The 22,684-nt window shown below is 39.4% G+C and overlaps 1 protein-coding gene across 12 annotated transcripts in view; it reads left to right on the forward strand.

The window, feature by feature from the left end:
- The window catches only part of LOC124947720 (nucleolysin TIAR-like), a 506,703-nt gene that overhangs the window by 325,240 nt on the left and 158,779 nt on the right, over window positions 1-22,684 (forward strand). The window contains exon 1 of one of the 12 annotated variants that reach the window (XM_047490263.1): window positions 21,450-22,684. This exon is cut by the window's right edge and continues 580 nt beyond it. The exons of 10 other annotated variants lie outside the window; for them this stretch is intronic. The gene's annotated coding sequence lies outside the window, so the exon portion shown is untranslated. Of the gene's footprint in view, window positions 1-21,449 lie in introns of those variants that run through there. One more of the 12 variants, XM_047490266.1, reaches the window with a different exon arrangement.

Below are 22,684 nucleotides of genomic sequence, written 5' to 3' on the forward strand. Positions count from 1 at the left end.
ACTTTTTCATAAACATAGTAAGATAAGGATAATATAAATCATAAGGTACGTGGAAAGGAATCATTTTTCTTACCGAGAGAAGATACTCCTGTACGCTATTAATGGCCGCCAACGTATGTATATGTATAAAACGTGATCCGAGTTGGTTGTAATATTTCCTTCTTTCGTTTTCATAAAATCATTGCTCTCGAGGAAGGATGGTATTAACATAGAGGCATTGTGAGAATAGAAAGCGAGTGGTATCACGCACGCTCGATCCCGGGTTTCTCTCTTCCAACGATTAGCAGTGGGGCAAAGGTCGGTGGAAACGATGTCGAAGGTACAGACGGTATTCGCCTGCATTCCCCTAGTCCAGCCGTTAATTAATAAAGTACCCCCGTAAACTAACAGTTTTACTGCAGGACCGACAAACTTAATACAAGAGAAACAACTTTTGTTTCTCCGCGTTCAGAGTAACGAAGTCTCTCCCTTTCTCTCTTTCTCTCTCTCTCTCTTATTTTCTTTCTCTCTTACTCTCTTACGAGCTGGAGCCGAGGCACCAGGCAGATTACTCGTTGCATACTTAAAACCTTAACAACCAGGGCGGTCAGAGGAAATGTTCGTCCCTTTCCTACCGCTTCGTACTGAATTGCAGTCTCTCTCTTTCTCTCTCTCTCTCTCTTCCTCTTTCCTTTTTCCCTTTCTTTCTCTCTCTCTCTCTCTCTCTCTCTCCCTTTTTCCTTTTTCCCTTTCTTTCTCTTTCTCTCTCTCTCTCTCTCTTCTCTTTCTCTTTCTCTCATTCGTTGCATATGTACCCGCCCCACTTTCAGAATTTTTCGTCTAACGAAGAAAAACGAAACTAGATTATAGCGAAACGCACTTCGCCGCGCTCAGATGAGACGGGGTGAAAGTTAATAGATGTAATAAGATTACACGAAACTTGAGAATGTCGCGAGCTTAGTCGTAACAGACAGGATGCGGTGCACGGGCGTTTCGACGTTTCGAGGAAGCTACAGAAAACTCTGGAAGCACGGAAATGCTGTAATTCGAATTAAAGAGGAAAATAAAAAAAAAAGAGAGAGAGAGATGGGAACATCCGACGGAATATTTAAACGCGAGGGAGCCTGAAAGTATCTTCGTTTCGTCTAAACACGTCCGATTGGATAGGAAAATGGTCGAACCTTTTTGAAAAGTATCTTGAACATCTTTTCGTTATATTCCAACGTGGCTTCTTTTACTCTTAGAAACGTTTTATTTAGATAAATCGAAAAGAAATTTATTTCCCTTTTTTTCTTCTTCTTTTTCTTTCAAATAAATTTGAAGGACACTTTGGAAAAATTGTTTTCGATGTATGAGTCCTTTGCACAAAATTGTAGCTAGTAAAAAAAAAAAAAAAAAAAAAAAAAAAAACAAAATAAATAAATAAATTTTTAATTCAGCATAATATCCAGACGGAGATCAGAGGGACTAAATTTATAGCAGAAAAGGAGATGGAGGGAGAAGGAGAAAAGGTTGGTCGTTGCTAGCCATGCGACACGGCACGCACCTTTACGAGGAGTTCAACCGCAAGAATGTTGTCTACCAACTCTCCCGATCTTCTCCATCCTTTTTCTCTTTCTCTCTCCCTTCCTGTCTCTCTCGATCTTCTCCACCCTTTTTCTCCCTCTCTGTCTCTCTCTGTCTCTGTCTGTCTCTTTCTCTCTCTCTCTTCTCTCTCTCTCTCTCTCTCTCTCTCTCTCTCTCTCTCTCTCTCTCTCTCTCTCTACAGTTACTCCCCAAATATCATGAACATAGCAATGGTGGTAGTGTTGAAGCTGCTACTGGCGATGCCGACTCTGCCAGGCTTGTTTTTCGAGGTGCTTTCATTACGCGTGCCATAGCCGCATTCGCGATTAAACCGCTGAGTTATGCGCATCTGCATTTTTAGCGTGCCGGTCCTGTGTCGTCACTCGGTCATCGCACCTCTCTTTTTATTATGTTTCTCTTTTTCATTCTTTTATTTTTATTTTACCCCAATGGTGTACCGCGCGCGTACTATTTATTTCATTTCCTCTACGCTACACCAAAAATCTACCCTCACTCAGCTAGAAAATTTCTTTTTTATCCTAGATATTACAGACTCGCAGTGTTGCTCTCTAACGATGTTCTCTCCCCTCATGATAAATAATCGAACGTGTCCTCTCTCTCTCTCTCTCTCTCTCTCTCTCTCTCTCTCTCTCTCTCTCTCTCTCTCTCTCTCTCTCTCTCTCTCTCTCTTTTTTTATGCCTGCGGTGTTCCTCGACAAAATGTATCGACCCTTCGATGGTCCCCAATGGGCAGTACGTTCGTTGCGTATACATGGGTGCCAATGTATATATATGTAGAATACATTCTAACACGATAGCCGTGTTTACTCGTAACATTTTATATGCGCCATTAATAATACCATTATGGTGTATGATTTCGAAAAGGCCCGATTTCTCTTTATAATGAATTTAAAGCAAAAAACATATGGATCCATCATGCGAATCAGTATATATATGTATAAAATTATTATTCTGGGAAACGATCCATTATTGGTACTTATAATTTTTTCAGAAAAGACAGACAAATTATCAATGGTGAAAAATTTCGTTAAATACTCTGATAGTTCCCGTTTGTTGTTAAATTTTCCATTCGAATGATATTATTTCAATTGATTTCTTTTTGATTTTTTAATAACAGAAAAGATTAGAACGATATTAATCCCAATCGTTTTAACGAGCAAACGAGTTTCACGGACGATCGAGTAACGGACCACGAAACTTTGGTGGACAATTGGGCTCAGTTGTTATTCGGGAAATGCTTAATTAAATTAACAAATTAGCGCTCGGATACCGGTGCAGCTAATAACGCAATTCGGAATCGCGGTGGCTGGTGCATTCAAAACGGTTACTGTGCTTCCATGCGGTACCGACCAAAAGGGACCTAATTAGTAATTTAACGAAATAATAATGTACTCTTCATCGGACAAAACAGCTGCGTTGTTGATACGCCAGCAATTTTAACGACTCCGTGCTTGTATCTCTTTCTATTTTATTTACAGTTTATTCACTTGCCGAAACATTTTTTCTCTTTTTCTTTCTCTTTCTCTCCATCTCTTTTTTTTCACGAATGGTATATCGTATACATCGCTTTTTAAAGGATACCAAGTGTGTACTTCCACCTTTTGCCCTTTTTCTTTCTTTTACACAACCGATCGGCGTTTAATGTTGTAAATTTTAAACCTTTCCCTGGTTCCCAACGATTTCGAATTTCTTTTTCTCTGGCAAAAATCAACATACCACTAAATTTACTCGTAGAGAACTCGCGACGAATTCATGGTATAGGGTGAGTAAAAAGCCTATATTAACGAGCAGTTTAATATCCGTTCTCACCACAGCGGGAGCTCATAATGCATCCGATTGAAAAGCTTTCCGGCAAATAATGTTAAAGCATAACGCAAGCACGCTATTAACTATCGAAATATATATATATACATATATATATATATATATATATATATATATATATATTATTTGTCTATCTATATATGTATACATATATGTATACATATAAATATATAAATATTTTATCATTCATTAAAATTAAATGCGCAAACACGCAGAATTCGAACAAGGAAATAATTATTCTTTTCTATTCACTTTCTCGGCTTCAAACAAAAAAAAATATATTAGAAATTGTAAAGCCCTACTTTTAAGATGGTCTTCTCAACGAAGATAGCACGATTCGCGATATTCTACCTTATTAATAAACCATTTCTGAATAAATGATCCCCCCGCGGCGTTCGAAGATCGATAGTTCCACCGATCGAGAAAGAGAGTGGAAGATAGTGGAGGGATGGGAGAGGAGGTGGATGATACGATATGATAGGAACGTGAAGTAAGGGATGCAAAAAGGGAAGAACGGTAGAGTAGTACAGGTGTGTAAGCATGATAGAAATTGCCGATGGAAGAAGATGCGCTCGTGCGAGAAGATAGCGATATTGAGTACGCCAGAGAAGGCGCTGCCGGCGAACAAGGAAAATGGAAGGAAAGGGGGAAGATGGGAATAGGTAGTAAGGTAAAAGTAAGCGGTCTCGTCGGCGAACTTGGAAAACGTTCTTCCAAAGAGCCGGTATATCTGTGCGCGTATATCTGTGTATATGCGTGTATGTGTATGTGTGTGTGTACATGAGAAGGAGATAGAAGATATCAAATCGAAACGCGTAAGACGAAGACGAAAGAAGAATCCTCGCGTTGCGGAATACGCAGCCGCAGGGACTATCGCTAAAATATTGTTAGAAAATAACGGAACGGAATGGAAAAAGCGAGCGAGAGAGAAAGACGACTTCGACTGGTGAGAGGCGGGGACGAGGGAGGAGCGGGCGTTATACGGGGGGAGGGGGAAGGGGTTAGAGGAAAGAGGGACGCTTTTCGAACGTCGAAAGAAAAATACGTATAGAAACGTATCGAAAGCTTCGATAGTAGGAAAATGGTGAAGGGTGTGGAGAACGCGCGGATAGAAAAGAGGAAGGAGAAGAAAGGAGGAAGTAGAAACAGGGGGTGGGCAGGTGTATGTGGGCATTGCGAGTTGGGTATACAAGTTTCACCAACGCGTTCTTATTTTCTAAACAAACACACCGCCACAGCGATTCCCTTCGGTAAATGGTGTATTTTTAAAATAGCTACAATTCCTAGCAGTACGGCGGCATGCCGCACGTGCACTCGCGCACGCCTCTACAAGCATGTTTTTGTATTTGTCTGTTTGCTCGTCAATGCAATGTACTTATGTGTGTATCTACAACACGCTAACGGCATAACCATAGAAGAACTTTTCGCTGCTATTGGAATTTGAAAGCGGGTGTATTGGGACCAATAATGAATTGTCAACAGATAATGCGGTAGACGACTTTCTTATTTCACTTTATCCATTTCTTCTTCCTGGAGGAATAACTTTCTTAAAATGTCCGTCGGGCTTTTGCCTTTAATAGAACCCTTCCCCCATTTCCTATCCCGTTTTATATTAAACATTCATTTCGAATTCGAGAGGAATCGCCTCTTTTCTCTTCTTATTCGATAGCACAAGGTTTTCATTTTCTAGTTCGCCGTTAGAACCTTTCGATTTCTTTTGAAAAGATATGATAGATATTTACGACGAGAAATTATTAAATGTCGTGACGTAAAGTATAGAGCAATTCATTGAAAAATCCAATGGGATGCATTTCTCTTTCTCTCTCTCTCTCTCTTTCCCTCTTTTTATTTTTTCAAGCTCAATATATTATTTTTTGCTGTAGCGGAAATAATATCTCCGGCATATTATTCATCGTTACATGAGCAATTATCGTATTCATTTAGCTTATTATTTGTCTGGCAAATTATTTAATCGCCCCAGGTTCGACTCTCTGTTTCGAATTTATAAAAAAAAAAGGGGTAACGAAAATATAACAAAAGCCGTAGTCCGCGTATTCACCCTAGGGCGATTTCAACTTACAAATCGAGGTCGCTCTACCACAAAAACCAGCGAATGGCAAGAGCATATGACGAGTAGTTTTTGATTTTCGATAATAACAGATATCTATCTACATCTATCTACTCAGTATCGTGATGGTAAGTTGTTATTACGATCGTTTTTCCATGGTACGTTCATTGTGAATAAAAAATATAATGTTTTATTTTTTAATTAATTTTTTATTTTTCATTAAAAATTCGATACTCTTTCACGTGGTTTAACCTCAAAAATGAATAGCGATCAACGTATAAGCGACTTTATCTTTTTATTACTATCGTCCTACGATGGATCAAGAAAGAATTTTTATTAAATTAATTAATTGAGGTATTTCTAATAAATGAGACAACGAGAGAGCGAGCCATTTTCATACATTGTAATATCGGCTTCGCTTTCCTCCTCAGTGAGATCGACGCGTGGTAGGAAGAGTAGCTCTCGGCTCATTCGCCATTTTCACTTCCATCGAGCGAGATTCGAGAGAAAGGACTCGAGGAAAGACGCGAAGGATCTTTCGAGCGTCAAAGAGAAAAATGTTGAGTTGGACACGAGAATATTCTAATATTTCTGTCTCGCGAATTTACATACGACAGTGTGAGAATTTCTTGCGCTTGGATGGGTGGGACAAAGACGAGAAAATGTATAACGAAAAAAGAGAAAGAGAGAAAGATAAGGTGATGTGGAAAATGAAACAAGATGAAAAGAGATAGAAAGAGATAGGAAGATGCACGCATAGAGATAGATATAAGAGAGAAGATTCATGTAGCCGAACGTGCATTGGCGAGGCAAAGAGAGGATTCAGTATGAGGGCCGTGAATAAAAAGTTGCAAGTTGCAACACCCCGTGACACACAATGGCCTGCAAACAGAGAATGAGAGAGAGAGAGAGAGAGAGAGAGAGAGAAAGAGAGAGAGAGAGAGAGGAACGCAGAGATCAGGAGTTAACCCCCACTACAGTGACGGTGGGCGCATTGCGCAAAACCCTCTGTAAGGGAGGGATACCAACGTTACTCTCTTCCTCCTTTCCTCTCAACCCTCTCCGTACTATTCCTCCCTCCCATCCAAACTATGTTCCCCATACACGAGTACCACCACCTTCTCCCACCACTTTCTCGGCCACTACCGTTTGCCCATTCAAATATACCCTTTCTCCCTTTCTTTCTCTTTATATCCTTTTACTCCATCCACTGATTTTTTTTACTCTCTCCCTTACCGTTTCTCCACACAGAGCTCCACCACTTCGGCTTCCTTCTCCCTTCTCCCATCTTCTCTTTTTTTCACCCCTTTTCACACCTAATTGGGCATTTTGTGCTGCACTGGCCGAGATATTATCGCGGTAATAGCCGTACGAAGCGTCGGCCTACGGGTCTCGACACAATGGCGCAATTCCACTGCTATTCTTCCTCTTTTTCTCTCTTTCTCTCTCTCTCTCTCTCTCTCTCTTCCTCTTTTTCCTCTTCTGTATATTCTCTTTCGTTACAGTCTACCACACTTCGCTCGGTATCGTTCCCTTCGTCGTTTTCCTATTGCATTCTTCGTCGAGCTCATCCAATTCGAATTGAATGAGCTCGTCGAGATTCATCGATATAGCCTCCTAAGAAGATTCTCGAGGTTGAAGTGATATCAATGCAAGTTCTTTTCTCTTTTCGATAAACTCTGACGAATTATTCGTTTTATAAGTCGAAGGTCGTAGGAAATTGTATTTTCCATTAAGCCACCGGCACCACCTTTCTTCTTATTCTTAGAACGATACACGATACGAAGGGTGAAGTTTAGAGTTTCCTCATGCATTTACCCCATTAATATAAATTATGAAGCGTCCCCCCGGGATAACCCTCCATTGGATGCCTATATAGAACACGGCTTGCCATTAAGAAACCTTGGGATTTACCCTCTTGCACAATATACTCTACTCCTGTTCTTTGCGTTTTTACGGTCACACTGCTTTTTTCTCAGCGGATGTCGCTCTTGTGAATCTTCATAAAAGAAGCTTCGCTTATTACATGATGGTTTTTACAATTTGCATTAGTTTAATGGAAATTCAATTTTTCTATGTATATAATACAGATCGATATTATCTATCTGCATAGATAAGTCTCGAATTATCACATATTCTTTAATGTCAATTAATTGCGAAGATATCAAGACAGAAATAACAATAACGAGTTAAGTTTATAGAACGATAACTTCGAAATAGATATTCAGTATTTTCATGAACATATCTTGCCTTTATAAATCGTCCGAGCAAATAGAGCGAAGAGAGAAAGAGCCGTAGAGAAAGGGAGAGAAAGAGAGAAGGGAAGAGAGAGAGAGAGAGAGAGAGAGAGAGAATATCGTTCTTGGTAAGAGAGACCATCCCAACAAGGACCGGAGATTGCCGTTTTCAGCTAATTTCTCCACTATCTTTGGCAGCCGATATATGATCGTCTGCGTTGGGTTTCGTGTGTAAGCATTCGTTAGCATAAAGGAACCACGGCTAACCTCTGACCCGTATCGCGACATTATCGGCCCTCTGGCGTGGTCGTTAACGGGCGTAACTGTAATTGAACTGGGAGAGAGGGAGGCGGCAGTGGCTCTCACCTCCTTGCATTTGTTACGCTCTTCTTCCCTTTCAATACAATCTACTCGCTCGGACGATCTTTATAACGATCATCAAAGATTTTATTATCGATAGATCTTTAACGTCGTCAGGATCAATATTTTTCAAGGTAATGAGTTGGCAGTTGAAATCGTATATTCTAAAAAATTTAACTTAATCAATAAATGCTTAAAAATATTTCAAGTAAGTGAAACAAATAAAAAATTTACCTTCCTACAAATACTTTCTAACATCGATTTTTGATTGTCTCAATATTACAAATGATCTTCTATCGAAATATTAGAAATTATCAATGTTCGAACAATAAGATCAAATCGAGAATCACTGCTCCTCTTCAAATACATTAGCATGTGCTTCACGGGTAGTCCCAGGTTGACTCGCTGCTTGTCAGTCCAGTAAATTTATTGAGAAACGACGAAACTTCCTTTTACTTTCTTCTTGTGAAACGTCTTCAATGATTTTCTGCCAAGAATAAAAGGCAATATCTAGAAGGATAGAAAACCATCATTTCTCGAGAAAGCAAACTCCACTCTCTCTCTCTCTCTCTCTCTCTCTCTCTCTCTCTCTCTATTTATCTATCTCTCTCTCTCTCTCTCTCTATTTATCTATCTATCTCTCTCTCTCTCTCTCTTTCTTTATATTTCCCTTTCTATCTTTCTGCAGTGGTTTCGTTCGTGGGCGGAAGCGCGGATTGCTTCTGAAACCGGCACGAGGCACTCGACGGTTTCTAGTTCTTACCCAGGAACTAACTTTCCAGTCTTTAGACCGTTCTCTCATTTAGCTTCTCCGCTTAACGTCTTTGAGCATTATTACCCATCTTCTACCCTGCGGTTTCAAACACACCTCCACCCTCACTCTCACTCCCACCCTCACTCACTTCATTCATCCCTTTCTCTCACTCTATCGTTCCTACAAATACACGCAACCTCGAGCCACGTCTCTACGACTTTCAGTCTTCGCCTTATTCCTCCTCTCTTTCTCTTCACAATCCTATTTTTCGTACATTCAAATCTATCCAGTCAAATTCCCTGGCTCATACAATTCTGTGCGGTATTTCCTTAGGTTTCCTATAATACGAGACCAGTTTTAAGAATCAAAGAATGCAGCTTTAATATTAGGAAAAAGTTCATCCTCGAGGAAAACCCTGTCATCGGTCCCGAAGCGATTCGTTCGGAGTCCTTTTTTTTCTTTCTTTTTTTTTTGTTTTTAATATCACAGAATATCACCTTGTAAATTGTTCTGTCAGGAAGAACATCGCCGAAAAAGAAAGCTCTCTTAGTCCATGAGATCAGCTTGTGATCCCTATCTCACGTAGCCGACAGCGATTTGTTGAAAGTAGAAGAAGGGATGTTGAAAAGTACGAGTAAGTATTGAGTTAGGATCGTTAATCTTTAATATTGCTTGAAATCTCTCTTAAAGTTAAAACTATCTTTCTGTATAGGTATATGTGTTCTCGTACGTTAGTGAACGTGTGATCGTGCACGTATATGAAGACAGAATACGAGAGTATCTCTCATGTCTCAGACTGATAATGGGCCAAGCTAAAGCTACGAGCTGGGAAGGTAGACGAGAAGGAATAATTTAAATGTTAAAGCCAGTCCGCCTTGGCGTCTTTGTTTTAGCTAATCCTTACATTTTTAGTACGCTCGAATTATTCGAGATATTATGTATGACATACGAAGGAATAGTGGGGATGGAAGGATGAGGAAGAAAAAAACACCGAAAGATTAACCGGATACCAAGTAAAATAAATAACAGAAACGTATATGTAATCTAAAACGGACTACCCCGTTTTACCCCTTTATTAGTTGTTCAACGTTTGCGATGTAAATATTGACTAAACAGGTGGAGAATCGAGATTTTCGTTCCTCCATAATTATCTAGTTTAGTTCGTCGATGATATAGCTTTGGAATCTTATCTCTCCTGATAATAGAGAATGGTAATAAAGAGAAGAACTAAAGATTGGAGAAATCAGGAAAGAAATGTCAGGTGGTTGAAAATGATAGTCGAGTAGAAGGAGAATTTGTTGATAGAAGGACTAGAAAGAGAGAGAGTGTGTGTGTATAGGATACACGTGCTTAATGGGGAGAGCTCGCGAATAGCTTCAAGGAAACTTCTCGAAATATCACTTCGCTGGTCCCTAAACCAACCAACGCAACGGCCGGTATTCCTGTTGGAAGCGGAATAATATCAGCTGGAGGGGTAGCGTAGCAATTTCATTACCGTAACCACTGGGTACCCAGGCATTCGTGTGCAACCGACAATGCCCCGTGCACGTTTATGGAAGGGACAGCCTATACGCGAGATTACACGACTGTTCAAGTATAGCCGGCGAACGCTCCTGCTAATTCACCCGAGAGCCTGGGAAACTCCGTCGAGGAACGTACAGACGAGCGAACCGTATCGAAGCTAACTCTCCTGAGAGGGCCGAAACGTTCGTGCTCGCCGGATACGTTCTCTCTTCTCTCTCTCTCTCTCTCTCTCTCCCGTTCTCTCTCTCTCTCTCTCTCTCTCTCTCTCTATCTCCTCCCTCATCTACTCTCGACGTCTCCAAATGCGTAATTACAGAGTCACGCGTCATGCGTTTTGTTTGGGAAAGGAAGGAGCTCGTTTAAACAAGAAATTCCATTAAGATTTCTCGTTCTTGTTTGATCGATTGTCTTGGAATATTCCTTCGATGAAGTCAGAAAGATCTATGAGAGAACAAATTGCACAATCTATCTAATAAGATGATTATCAATTTTAATAAGTTATCATTCGTAAATCCCATGTTTTACGACTTTAATTGGAAATTCATTAAAATCGATAAGAGGGATACATATAAAATTTATCTTGAACCAATCGAATTCGATTAAAATGTTCGAAAAAATATTATCTTCAATACATGTCCGACATGTATCGGACAATAACTAGGGATATCTGAATAATAGTACGAAGCATCTGTCACGGAGAAAACGAGATATCTTTATAGTATTTCCAAGGTAGGAAAAGAAAATGTCGTGCTTAAACTTGAAGAAAAAGACAGAAACAGAGAGAGAGAGAGAGAGGGAGAGAGAGAGAGAGAGAGAGAGAGAGAGAGAAGGAAATAGAGAAAGAGAAATAAAGAGAGAAAAGAGGTAATGAAAGAAAAGTGTAGGACTTTAATTAGGTTCGCTCGAGCCAGGAACAAGCCCAGGGTTGACAAACTACCCTCAACGACCGGCGTCCTTCCGCGTCTCTCTTCCGTTAACTTAAGGTGGAACGGTGTTTTCTGAGGACGGTCTTGGCACAGGGTGTAGCGTCAGCGGACCCCCCCATCATCTCCTAATAAGACCCCAGCTTCTCTCTTATTTAGCTGGACCTTTTTTAGGGTAGAAAAGGCAGTAAATTGCGTAACGCTACCTCGAAATTGCTCGTTCCTTCGCTTTGTCTCTCTGTCCTCCTTTGCCCGTGAGCAAAACCAGAGACGGGAGGAAAGTACGATTTCCACTGGCGGACACTATGATACGAGAGAGCATAGCGCAAACTTGGAATAAGAAATGCTTGAGAGATCTCTCTGCTCTGAATTACCCGGCCATCGCTAGCTAATATTTTCACCTCTCTCTCTTTCTCTCTCCCTCTCTCTCTCTCTCTCTCTCTCTCTCTCTCTCTCTCTCTCTCTGTCTATATCTCTGTCTATATCTCTGTCTCCGTCTCTTCTTCTTCTTCTTCTTCTTCTTCTTCTTCTTCTTCTTCTTCTCCTTCATCTTCTTCTTCTTCTTCTTCATCTGTATCCCTCTTTCTTCTCCCTACAATTTTCTGGATTAGCATCAATATTAAGGTTTATTATTATGCGACAAAAGCCAGTATATACAGGAATATTCTTGTTGGATAAGGAACGACGTTTTCTTAGATTCACCATGAGGCAAGAGTCAGTCATGTCAAACATTTCCAAGCGAATGTATGTACCTATATCACGTAGACGGACTACGCGTTAGATGGAGTAACTTACACGAAACTTTGCACTCTACTTGATTGTTATTACCGCGTTAAGTGTTGCCTATATAAGACTCGTGTGATCTGGAATTATCATTAAAGGGAAACGTTATCTAACTCGTTAAAATTTGTTAGAGAGTTTAACTGACCGAGGGAATATTAAAAAATACATGATAGATGGAATAATAGAAAAAGTTTTTGTGGACAAATTTTTCATTGTTATTGAAAACACTTGTGCGTTTTTTCATATATTACGAATATCTAACAAACTTTGCATATTTTCTACCATTCGTCGAGAAATCCTAATTAAGAATTATAAGTTTTCCTAATATTAGGAAAATAGTTTGGAATTCAGCCTTCTTCATTCTCATTGAAATGTGATAGTAGAAATAATGCCATAGATAAATAAAGAGATAACTTAGGAAGAGCGGAAACAACGGCGGTAGCGATAAGAAAAACTAAAAATATAAGCGAGTGAAGAAAAAAAACTTTGTCTCTGAAATGGTGAACAGCGCCAAGGTGGAAAGGCCTCTGGCGATTAATAACATTTATGATGAAAGAAACTCGTCAACGTTTTAAGAGAAAATGAATTTCTATTACGTACATACTTGGTATCCTTCTTTCTGCTTCTCTTACCTTCGACTCACTTTTTTTTCTTCTTTCTTCTTCACTTCTTTCTTTTTCTTTTTTCTTTTCTCGTTGTAGACTCGTCGTAGAACGTGAAATGCAAGACGGATCATTATCCTCTCTGTTTACCTTGTAAGATCAATTTTCAGACTTTCAAAATGGATACTACATTGTTTTAATATGAACGATAATAGGTACTTAGCAGAGCGCTGAAGTAGTTCGTATAAAGGACAAGTCCGACACAATCGAATTGCGTCATCGTGTATCTGTAACTAATGAGATAATAGAATCTGATTAATAATACTCAAGAGTAATATAGAGCTCTTAATCGAACATAATTAGATTCCAGAAGGACTCGTCCCAATTTGCGACGTTATAGAAAAGGCCTATCGAGATAAACATATATGAAAGTGGACATTAATCGGTCTTTTTCATCGATGCTAATCTATTTTGAAACGGATGACCAATTTTTATCTCTTCATTATTATCTTTTGGCCTGTTATCGTAACTGGTGTTCTGTTACACGTCAATTAATATAGATCGCCTTGGGACGTAATGTATTAGCATAATAATTTATGGTTAAAAGGACCCTATCTACGATATTTGTACTGCATTATTAATAATTATTTTATACTCATATAAATGCAAGCATAATGTTTACATCATAACGAATGCACAGGAGTAATTAAAAAAGAAATTGAAGTGATCAATCGATCGAGAGATCTTGCTTTCTTCGATAAAATCATAGCTCACCGAGTAGATCATAGTCGATCTGTAAGAAAACATGGAATAGAAACATCTCTGGTGCATATCCCGAAGCTATTCCGACGTTCTCTCCTTCCTTTCTTTGCTCCCCATTCCCTAAAAGTCCTCGGGCGTTGTTGGAAAATATTTCATGTTCAGTTAATTAGCGTAAGACAAACAGGCGAAAGTTACGGTCTTCGCTTGCGTAGTAAAAGGTGCTCTTTTTCCCTTTCCGTTTACCTTCATTCCGTTTCACTGTCACTGTGAGGTAAATAATAGCGTCCAGACATGTTTTAATTTTTCACTGGCTCGTTCGTCGGCACACGTATGGACGCGGAATAGAAAGAAGATCGTAGCTATTTCGTCTGCCCTCGCCGGTGATGCCACATAGACATGGAACATGTATTCTTTTTTTCTTTTCCCACTTCCCACTGAGAATGGATCGTGACAAAAGAAAAGAAAAGGAAAATAAAGGAAGAAAAAGAATAGAACGAACGACCAAGCAATATGATATTTCACATATCGAAATATAAGTTCCGAAAATTTGTCTTGAACAACGATGAAATTTGGTTTGATGGAAAATCGGAGAGGAGAATGTCGAAGAGAGAGATAGAAGGAGATAAAGGTTAACTATATAGATATATATACATATACATATATACACACATACATATATATATATATCGAAAGAAAAGAGGGCAGGATAGAATACGCTCTTCCTATGAATAAGTTGATAGAGTTCTATCGTCGATGGGTGCGCGGTTACGAATTAGTATATCAGCACCGTTGCCCGATTCGCCGATATCTAGTTGGTCCGCACTATGGTCGGTAAAGCAAACGTAAAGCTGAATTGCCAACCGCACGGACTACGGTAGACCACAGTAGCATAATAACCGAGAGTAATGCATGAATTATTGACTGCTTCCTATCTCGCCAACACCAATACGAGTGTACATAAATGTAGAGATAGAGAGATAGACTTTAGAGAGAAAGGGAGAGAGAAAGACAAGGGTAGAGAGAGAGAAAGAGAGATAAAGAGGTAGAGTGAGAGAGACATCTACGAGGAAAGGATTCTAGCACGCGCGTGTGCACCTATTCCTAGTCAGCCTTTGTATATACCTCTGTATTAAATGCTTTCATATACGTAGATTAGCTGCTGTCTGACTCGCTAGCCTAGCCGTACGTCATACGTGAACGTAGTAAGGCTGTGCGTGAAACACGTTAACTCTGTATCACGCACGTTAGTTGAGAACTTATCCTGACTATCGGGAGGAAGGATCCACGTAGGTAAGTTGCTTGTGCTAACGCGTCTTTGATCGTCAAACATTGCCCTATATATACTAACATGTATTATAGTAACGTGTTTGTCAATATTCATTACTTGTAAGAGATTTAAATCCTACTGAGTTTCATCGTCAATTTTGCATTTCACCATTGTACTTATATAATTTTTCAGAAACGTTTTTTATGTTTTAATGAGTGATCTAAACGTTAATATGAGTGATCTCTGTTTTATCGGTAATTCAAAAAAAAAAAAGACTGATTACAATTTTCAGATAATTCATGTTGGAAATATTCCTTTGGAAATATATCGAACATTTTCTCAACTCGTTGCTTCGACATTCGACACTCGAAGATCGACTCATCTGTTATACGTAAGCGGACTTCAAACGGAGAATAGTATTCTCTTTAGTTCATCGTTTGCTTAATTTACATACTTACTATGATCATTTGTACAAGTCAAAATTCCTTAAGACACAATGGATCGATATTCTAAGAAAGTATTTCTGACATTTATTCTTATCCTTACAATCTGTTCTTTTCGTACTGATAATTACTTGATAAAGGAAGTAATAAAACTTTCGTATAAGGATATAAGGATTAAAGGGAGATCGAAGGTGTCTTGCTTCATATACCGTGACAATTATCTAATGATGCTAGAGCTTAGCACCATGCAAACGTATTTCCTCCTTAGAGGATGAGTAAAAGACAAGATGGAAGTTATTCAGGCGGGAAGGTACAGAGAGAGAGAGAGAGAGAGAGAGAGAGAGAATGAAAGAGAGAGAGAGAGAGAGAGAGAGAGAGAGAGAGAGAGGAGGCTTACGTCGTAACTTTTGGAGAAAAGACGTGGTGTAGTTTGAGAAGATACCGGAGATAGAGATAGATAAGAAGATGGATAGATGAATAGAGAGATAAGGTTAGACAGAGAAAAAGAGATATAGAATAGAAGGAGTAGAAAAAGGAAGAAAGATCAAGAAGAAGAAAGATGGGAAGAGAAACGAGAGAGTTCAACCTCTTAATTAGCTGCAATTACCGCAACATAGCAATGTCGAGTGAATCGCCTGAGGCTCATCCTTTGTCCTCCCATCTTCCATCGGTGTTAAACTCGCTCGTTTCTTCTCCCTCTCTCTCATTCTCTTTCTCTTTCTCTCTCTCTCTCTCTCTCTCTCTCTCTCTCTCTCTTCCACTCTCTTTCCCCCTCTCTCTCTCTCTCTCATTCTCTTCCTCTCTCTCTCTCTCTCTCTCTCTCTCTCTTTCATTCTCTTCCTCTCTCTCTCTCTTCCCCCCCCCCTTTCTTACTTTCTCCTTCTCTCTCTCTTTCTCTACCTTTTGCCCCTCTGAGATCTTTTCCTGTGGTTGCCCCTCTGGCGAGCTTCATCTCCGGGTGTTGCGAAAGAGCCAATTTGCGATGAGATTCAAACTAATATGCGGAAAATAAAAATCAACCGGGCGATGCGACTCGATCTTTCTTCATCTTATCCCTATCTTTTTTTTTTGTCTTTTCTCTTTTCATTTATTTGTATTTTCTAACGTATAATCATGATGAAATAATGTAGAAAAGGCATATGATATAAAAAAGTCATTCGAGAAATAGGTACGCAAAACTTTTCATTCGTTTCGATTTCAAAAGTAGAATAATGAAGAATCTTGTCAGTTCTAATGATGTATTCCGTAACAAGCAAAAACTTTGACAGGTAATCGTTTTTTTCCTCCTCGAATAGTCAGCTCTCTCTCTCTCTCTCTCTCTCTCTCTCTCTCTCTCTCCCTCTCTTGTAATTCATTTATACGATTCACGATGTTTTTCAAATGAAAAAAAACGCACGTAAACGTGAATGAAAAGAAAGAAAGAGCTTGGGAAATGTTCTCTTACCTATTTCATCAGACTTTTCGCCTGCGGTCGAACAAACATCTAACGATGAATGCGCACGGATGAGGAAGATAACGAGGAAGCTTGTCCGATACAAAAGGAAAGAACTTATTTCGGTGTTTCGTTAGCTACCGATATTTTCTAATAGCATAATAAAGACGGGCCGAACAACGTCGGCAATAAGAAAAAAATCATAACGTATTTTGTTATAATATTGAATTATAGTTCAATGAAAAATAACGTAAGAAAGATGGAGATAGAAGTAATGTATAGAAAAATAAACGTACATGTATTAAATGTGATGAACGCTTTATATTCTGTTAATTGGATTATCGAGATAATTAAATTCCTAACAACACCGGAGATCGATCGATCGTAATAAAGGAAATTGATAAAACACACTTTTTCATAATCATCGAAAGGATCTCTCATCTGTAACGAAATCTACTTTTTATTTGCTCTATATCTTTCAAAGATTCTACACCTTGAACCGTAGTTTATTGTACCATGAGAATGAACGATTAATCGATCAGATCGGAGTGTCGTTTATTTTTATATAAATTTACTTTACTGTTTGCAATTTAACGAGCGTGCATTCAAGGAAAGAATCAATTGAAGAGAAAAGTCATCTGCATATATTAATTATTGACGTATATAAAATATATCGACATTTGACTTATTTATGAATAAGTTACGGCAAAAAGTCGTAGATAGGATTTTCCAATCGACGCGATAGATCTCTGGAGACAGGTGGATCGTTTCTTGGCTATTCTATGCCAATGGCTCATAGATTCTCTGTGGTCGGGTACACGTCACTACATACACGTTCCCCATGTCAGTTTATCTTGACTGCTACCTTCCAGCCGACGACTCCCTTCTATATCCACCCTCACAAACGGAATTATTTATGAGCTTGAACATGAGCCAAAGCTCGTCCGTAAGACACTAAGACGTTTCTTGATGCTACTTGCATTCTCTCAGTATCTAGATCAAAAATAGCCTCGATGTTTGCGCTCTCTTTCTATATATATATATATAGAAATATATATATATATATATATATATATATATATATATATTTGAATTCGACCCTAATCGCTTCTCCATCATTGGAGAATCCATCATTTGGATTTTGATTAAATAATGAAACGAAAAAAAAGGAATAGATCGAAAGAAAAAACTTGAATAGATTTTTCTCTTACAATACTACAGAATACAAGTTTTTGCGATACTCTTTCGTTAAAAAAAAAAAAAAGAATAAAAAAAGAAATTAAACTAGATTAAACTATTGAGAGAGACATATAATTTTATTTAATTTTTAAATGGACCATTCGTGAGGTAGAAATTCGACTATCGCGCAAAGTTCGTTTTGCAGTTTGTATCATTGTGCACTTCATGGAAAATTGGTAACTGTACATAAAACGCAAAAGAAATGTGCCATGCATATATCAAATCTATTTTAATTTGTTCATCGGCGACAAAGCCAATTTTTGTTTTATAAAAATATCAATAACTAAAGATAAGAAAGTAAGTAATCCTTCTCCTTTATACCGTTATTTTATCGTAATTAAAATATTCGAACTAAATAAAAAAAGATTCCGATTTCCTTTCGACCGAGATACTTCGCTTAGCTTTAAAATAGAAATCTTTTAGAATGGGAAAAACCAAAGATGGAGGATAAGGAAAGAAAAGTCCGATTCGTAGTTATCTTCATCGAATACTAATCAAACTCGATGTACGATCAGTATGCTTCTCGGGTTCGTTCAATCAAGAAACGTTCGATAAAAAGGCAGAATACATCATTGGTAGTGGCTCGCGCTAATAGGTCACTGCGGTTCTCTCAGCCTAACTGGAGAGAAATAAAAGTAGCGCAAGTTCCTCGTCGAGCTCCTCTCCTGGCCGTGCATCAATGTTACCGAAAGGAGGAAGAAATCCTTTCGGTATTCGGTCAAAGGGGTAGCATCGCAATCACTCTAGTTCGATTTACTACCAGCGAGGGGCGCCACTTAATGGATCAGTAGATACGGTCTGCGTCAGGTCAGACCGGGCCGCGTTCCACTTCGGAACGCGTATCTCTTCGTACCACTTCGGCTCGAATCGCTGCGACTCGTTTCTCCCGTTCGTTTCTATATATCTATGTATGTACATACGTACATATGTATGTATGTACGACTCCAAGAAAAATGCTCCTCTGGGAATACCTAAGTCACTAAGGCGAAGTATAGAAAAAACTTTTCTAAATGGACCCAACGATGCGCCTACTCCCGTTCTATTAACTTCTCCCGCTTGGTAAATACACATCGGGGAAATGATAATTAATGTTAACCCGTTACGTTCTTTTCGAATTCCTCCTCATTTCGACTTTCTGTGTTTTAACTCAGAATGATAATGGATACCGTCAAACGAGTGATTTGATTTAACAATCAGCTCGAAATGAGAGACTTTCAAGGCTTCGCTGGATTGTAATTTGCATTGAATAACGTTCGATTAAAATTCGATGGAAATAATAGGGAAAATATCTCGTGTTTTTGTTTCTCTCTCTCTCTTTCTCTCTCTCTCTTTCTCTCTTCCATAAACATATGCACACATAGTTATAATACCATTCGGGGGAATGAAATCGAACGTAAAACACAAATCGGTAGATATGCTGAGAAAATTTATGCAGTCTGCATTCTTATGCAAGTATCCGGATCAGTCGATCGTTCGCAACGCGTATCTCTCGAAACATGTAGAAATACATCCAACGCATTTATGTGCGATTAATTCCCAGGTACGCTTCCACTTTAACATTTAATTTCTATCAATTTGGAGTCACTGAGCTTATCTCACTCCCTCTATCTATCTGCTCTCTCTCTCTCTCTTTCTCTCTCTCTCTCTCTCTCTCTCTCTCTCTCTCTCTTTCTCTCTATCCCTCGTATAACATTTTACAGGAATGTGGTCGCCAAACCGCGTGGTATACTTGTGTTTCAACGGACGACAACATTTGGGATGGTAACCCACGATAATATAATTAAATTCCACGAGTATCGTGTTGATTAAAGTACGACTTCGTATGTGTAACAAAAGCAATCGTACGATATAGAACAGAACGAGCTAGCTGTAAAAATCGATACACTTCCTTCGGTGAAAAACTATTCTCGACATAAGAGGCGATCGGTATTCGACAAGAGTACGATCTCCCGCTCCTTTCTCTACTACAACATTGGATTCGACAGGCATATCCTATTTCTCTTGTAGAGAAAAGAAAAAGTACACTTCCTCTCCTCCGTCATTGTTCTCTACGGAGAGATAGAATTTTTTTCCAAAGCTTTTAGCCACCCTAATAGATCACCATGCGGCTAGAAAAACCTCGTCCGTTATAAACGTAACCACTGTTTTATTATTAACGTCGCCAGGCTTTTTTTATTTTTTTATTTTGCATTCGTTTTATCTCTTTTTCTCTTTTTCTTTGCTTGCTTTCATTCTCAAGCTTTATAAAAATAAAATGTGTCATTCTTCTATATAGCCAGCTATAGTCCGACACACGATCGATGTACAAAGTAAGACCGCGAACTGCTTTAGAGTTGATGCATGCGTCCAACGGTGAAACGTCGCTAACGTCGGCATAATAACGTTATCAAAATTATGAAATAGATGAAGGTATGATAATGGAGAGTAAAGAGATTGGTCATTTTTATATAGCTCAGACATTGCAATGTATCTATTTTTTCTTTCCCTTTCCTCTTTCCTTTTCTCTCTCTCTCTCTCTCTCTCTCTCTCTCTTTCTCTCTTCCTATCTTTCTCTCTCCCCTTTTTAAAAAAATGTTTCATATAACGTTCAATCAAGAAGCATTCTCTGCTTAACAAAGGACTATTACAATAATGACCGCACTTTTATTTTAAATAAACTTGACAAAACTCAAGCGATCGTATTCCCGTCCGCGCAAGTCATTCCAGTCGTGGAAATAAATCCGTGAGATTATAAAAATACAAGATAAATAACCCCTTATTAACCGTGCAACGGGCATAAAATAAGAACCTCTTTGTCATTCACCGCGTCAAAGTATGCAGACCCGTAAATAATCGACCTACTCAGCGAACGCCTTTAACGAGGCTTAATGCTCGGATTCGTACAATGTTCGCCTAGTGTCTTTTTCTTAAATGTTCAACGTAGCGAACGTAAAAGCTTAGCTCGCTTAAAACATCTTATTCACGTATTTTAAATCGCGATCAGCAAAAATCCAAAAAATTATTAAATAAAAATAACGAAAGTCATTTTCTACATAGTACGGATAAACGAAAAGATAGGCTTTTTGAGAAACGGAGAAGAAAAAAATTAAGGTAGGGGGGGATCTCGTGAAGACGCGGAGAGCCTAAAGAGTGTAAGGCTAGCTTGAAAAGCTCGTAACCTATCGCGCGTGGCGCATTGTATCGTTCGGATATTGCTTCCATTTTTCATACGACACGTGTTCGAATAGAAGTAATCGTAAGCGATGTGGGCGGTCAGCCACAGACCCTCTCCCCCTTTTGCTCGATAGTAAGGATCGTCGAAGCGTAATCGATGTTTAAAAAAGGTTCGCTGAAAGGAAATACGATCTTTTTGTGAAAGGGTAGGAAAAAAAAATAAGAGAGATTTGGAGAAGGAGACAAAATAATGAAAATATTTTTATTTGAAATCATTACTAATTTTTCAGTAACAATAACGTCAGACAGAAAGAGAGAGAGAGAGAGAGAGAGAGAGAGAGAGAGATGAAGATAAATTTAATGTTATAATAAAAAAAAAATACGACAATTATAAAAGTGTAAAAAAAAGATATTAAAGTAAATACAATAATGTATAAAGTTTATATGTGTCAGAAAGAGAGAGAGAGAGAGAGAGAGAGGGAGGGAGGGAGAGAGAGAGAGAGAGAGAGAGATGGAGCGTAGGTGCCGCGACGACGGTGGGCGAGCGACTGGCGGTTCGCGTCTTAGCTCGTGCGATTCCGCGGACGCTCGGGAACGCCGGCGCCTCTGGGCGTCGCGACGGCGGGCGTCCAGGGCTGGCAGGCTGGCAAGCAGGCAAAGGCAGGCGTCCCTTCGCGCTCTCCCCGCCAGACGAGTTCCGACTCTACGCTCGGCCGGACGTGACGTAACGCGCAGCGTGGAGAGCGTTGAGAACGCCGCCGCCGTTGTCCTCCTCGTCCTCGCTCTCTCTGTCGTCCTCCACGTAGTTCGTCACCGTCGTTTTCCTTCTCCTCGTCTCGGAAATTGTCGTCATTCTCCTTCGCGCGAATATAGCCTTCTTCGTTCATCGTTTATCCGTCTCTTTATCTTGGTCTTCGTCTTCGTCAACCCTTTTTTTTTTTACATTTTTCTTTATCTCTTTACCTCAGTCCAACGAAGAAAATTTTAAACAAACGAACCGGTCCATCTTCTCGTTTTTATCAGCGTCAATTTTTCGTACTGGTGTTTGTTTTACTTTCTTAAGTGTCCCTATTCTACGAGAGAGAAAGGAGCAAACGAAAGTATAACGAAATAAAGAAGAAGACAGAGGAGGAAGAAGAAAAAGGATAAAGGAAAAAAGAAGAGTGTCGGATACATTGTGAGAATAATTTTTGGTGACACGCGCGCGCCTTCTAGGCGCGTAGTAACCGCGTGCGCTAACGTAAACCTTGACGTTCCGCGAATGAGAAGAGTGACGTGAGAAAAAAATTGAAGAAGAAGAAAGAAGAGGAAGTGTTCTCGTTTCTGAAGAAATCCTATTCACTATGTTATTATCTTGAATTCTGGATCACGTGCGAGCGATCGAAGAAAAGAAGAGAACGAAAGAGGGGGAGAGAGGGAGAGAGAGAAAGAGAGAGAGAGAGAGAGAGAGAGAGAGAGAAAGGAAAAAACAGAAAGATAGAGAAATAAACTTTGATGCGTGACATTTCTCTTCGTGTTTATTCGAGCGATTCGAGGCGGAGATATCTCGAAAGAGACGACATCTCGAAGAAAGGAAGAAATCGCGAGAACAGCCGGCGCGGCGTCGTCACCAAACGCAAATGTCAAAAGCTGGCGGAATCGAGGAGAACGACGGTGCTACGAAAACGAGCAAAGTAATGTCCCGAGGAAGTGGCTCGATCATCGCGATTCGCTTCGAGTCGCGGTAAAACAAACGGTGACGCGGAAA

The sequence above is a fragment of the Vespa velutina genome, chromosome 3 (genome assembly GCF_912470025.1).
Source record: "Vespa velutina chromosome 3, iVesVel2.1, whole genome shotgun sequence".
NCBI classification, from domain to species: Eukaryota; Metazoa; Arthropoda; class Insecta; order Hymenoptera; family Vespidae; genus Vespa; species Vespa velutina.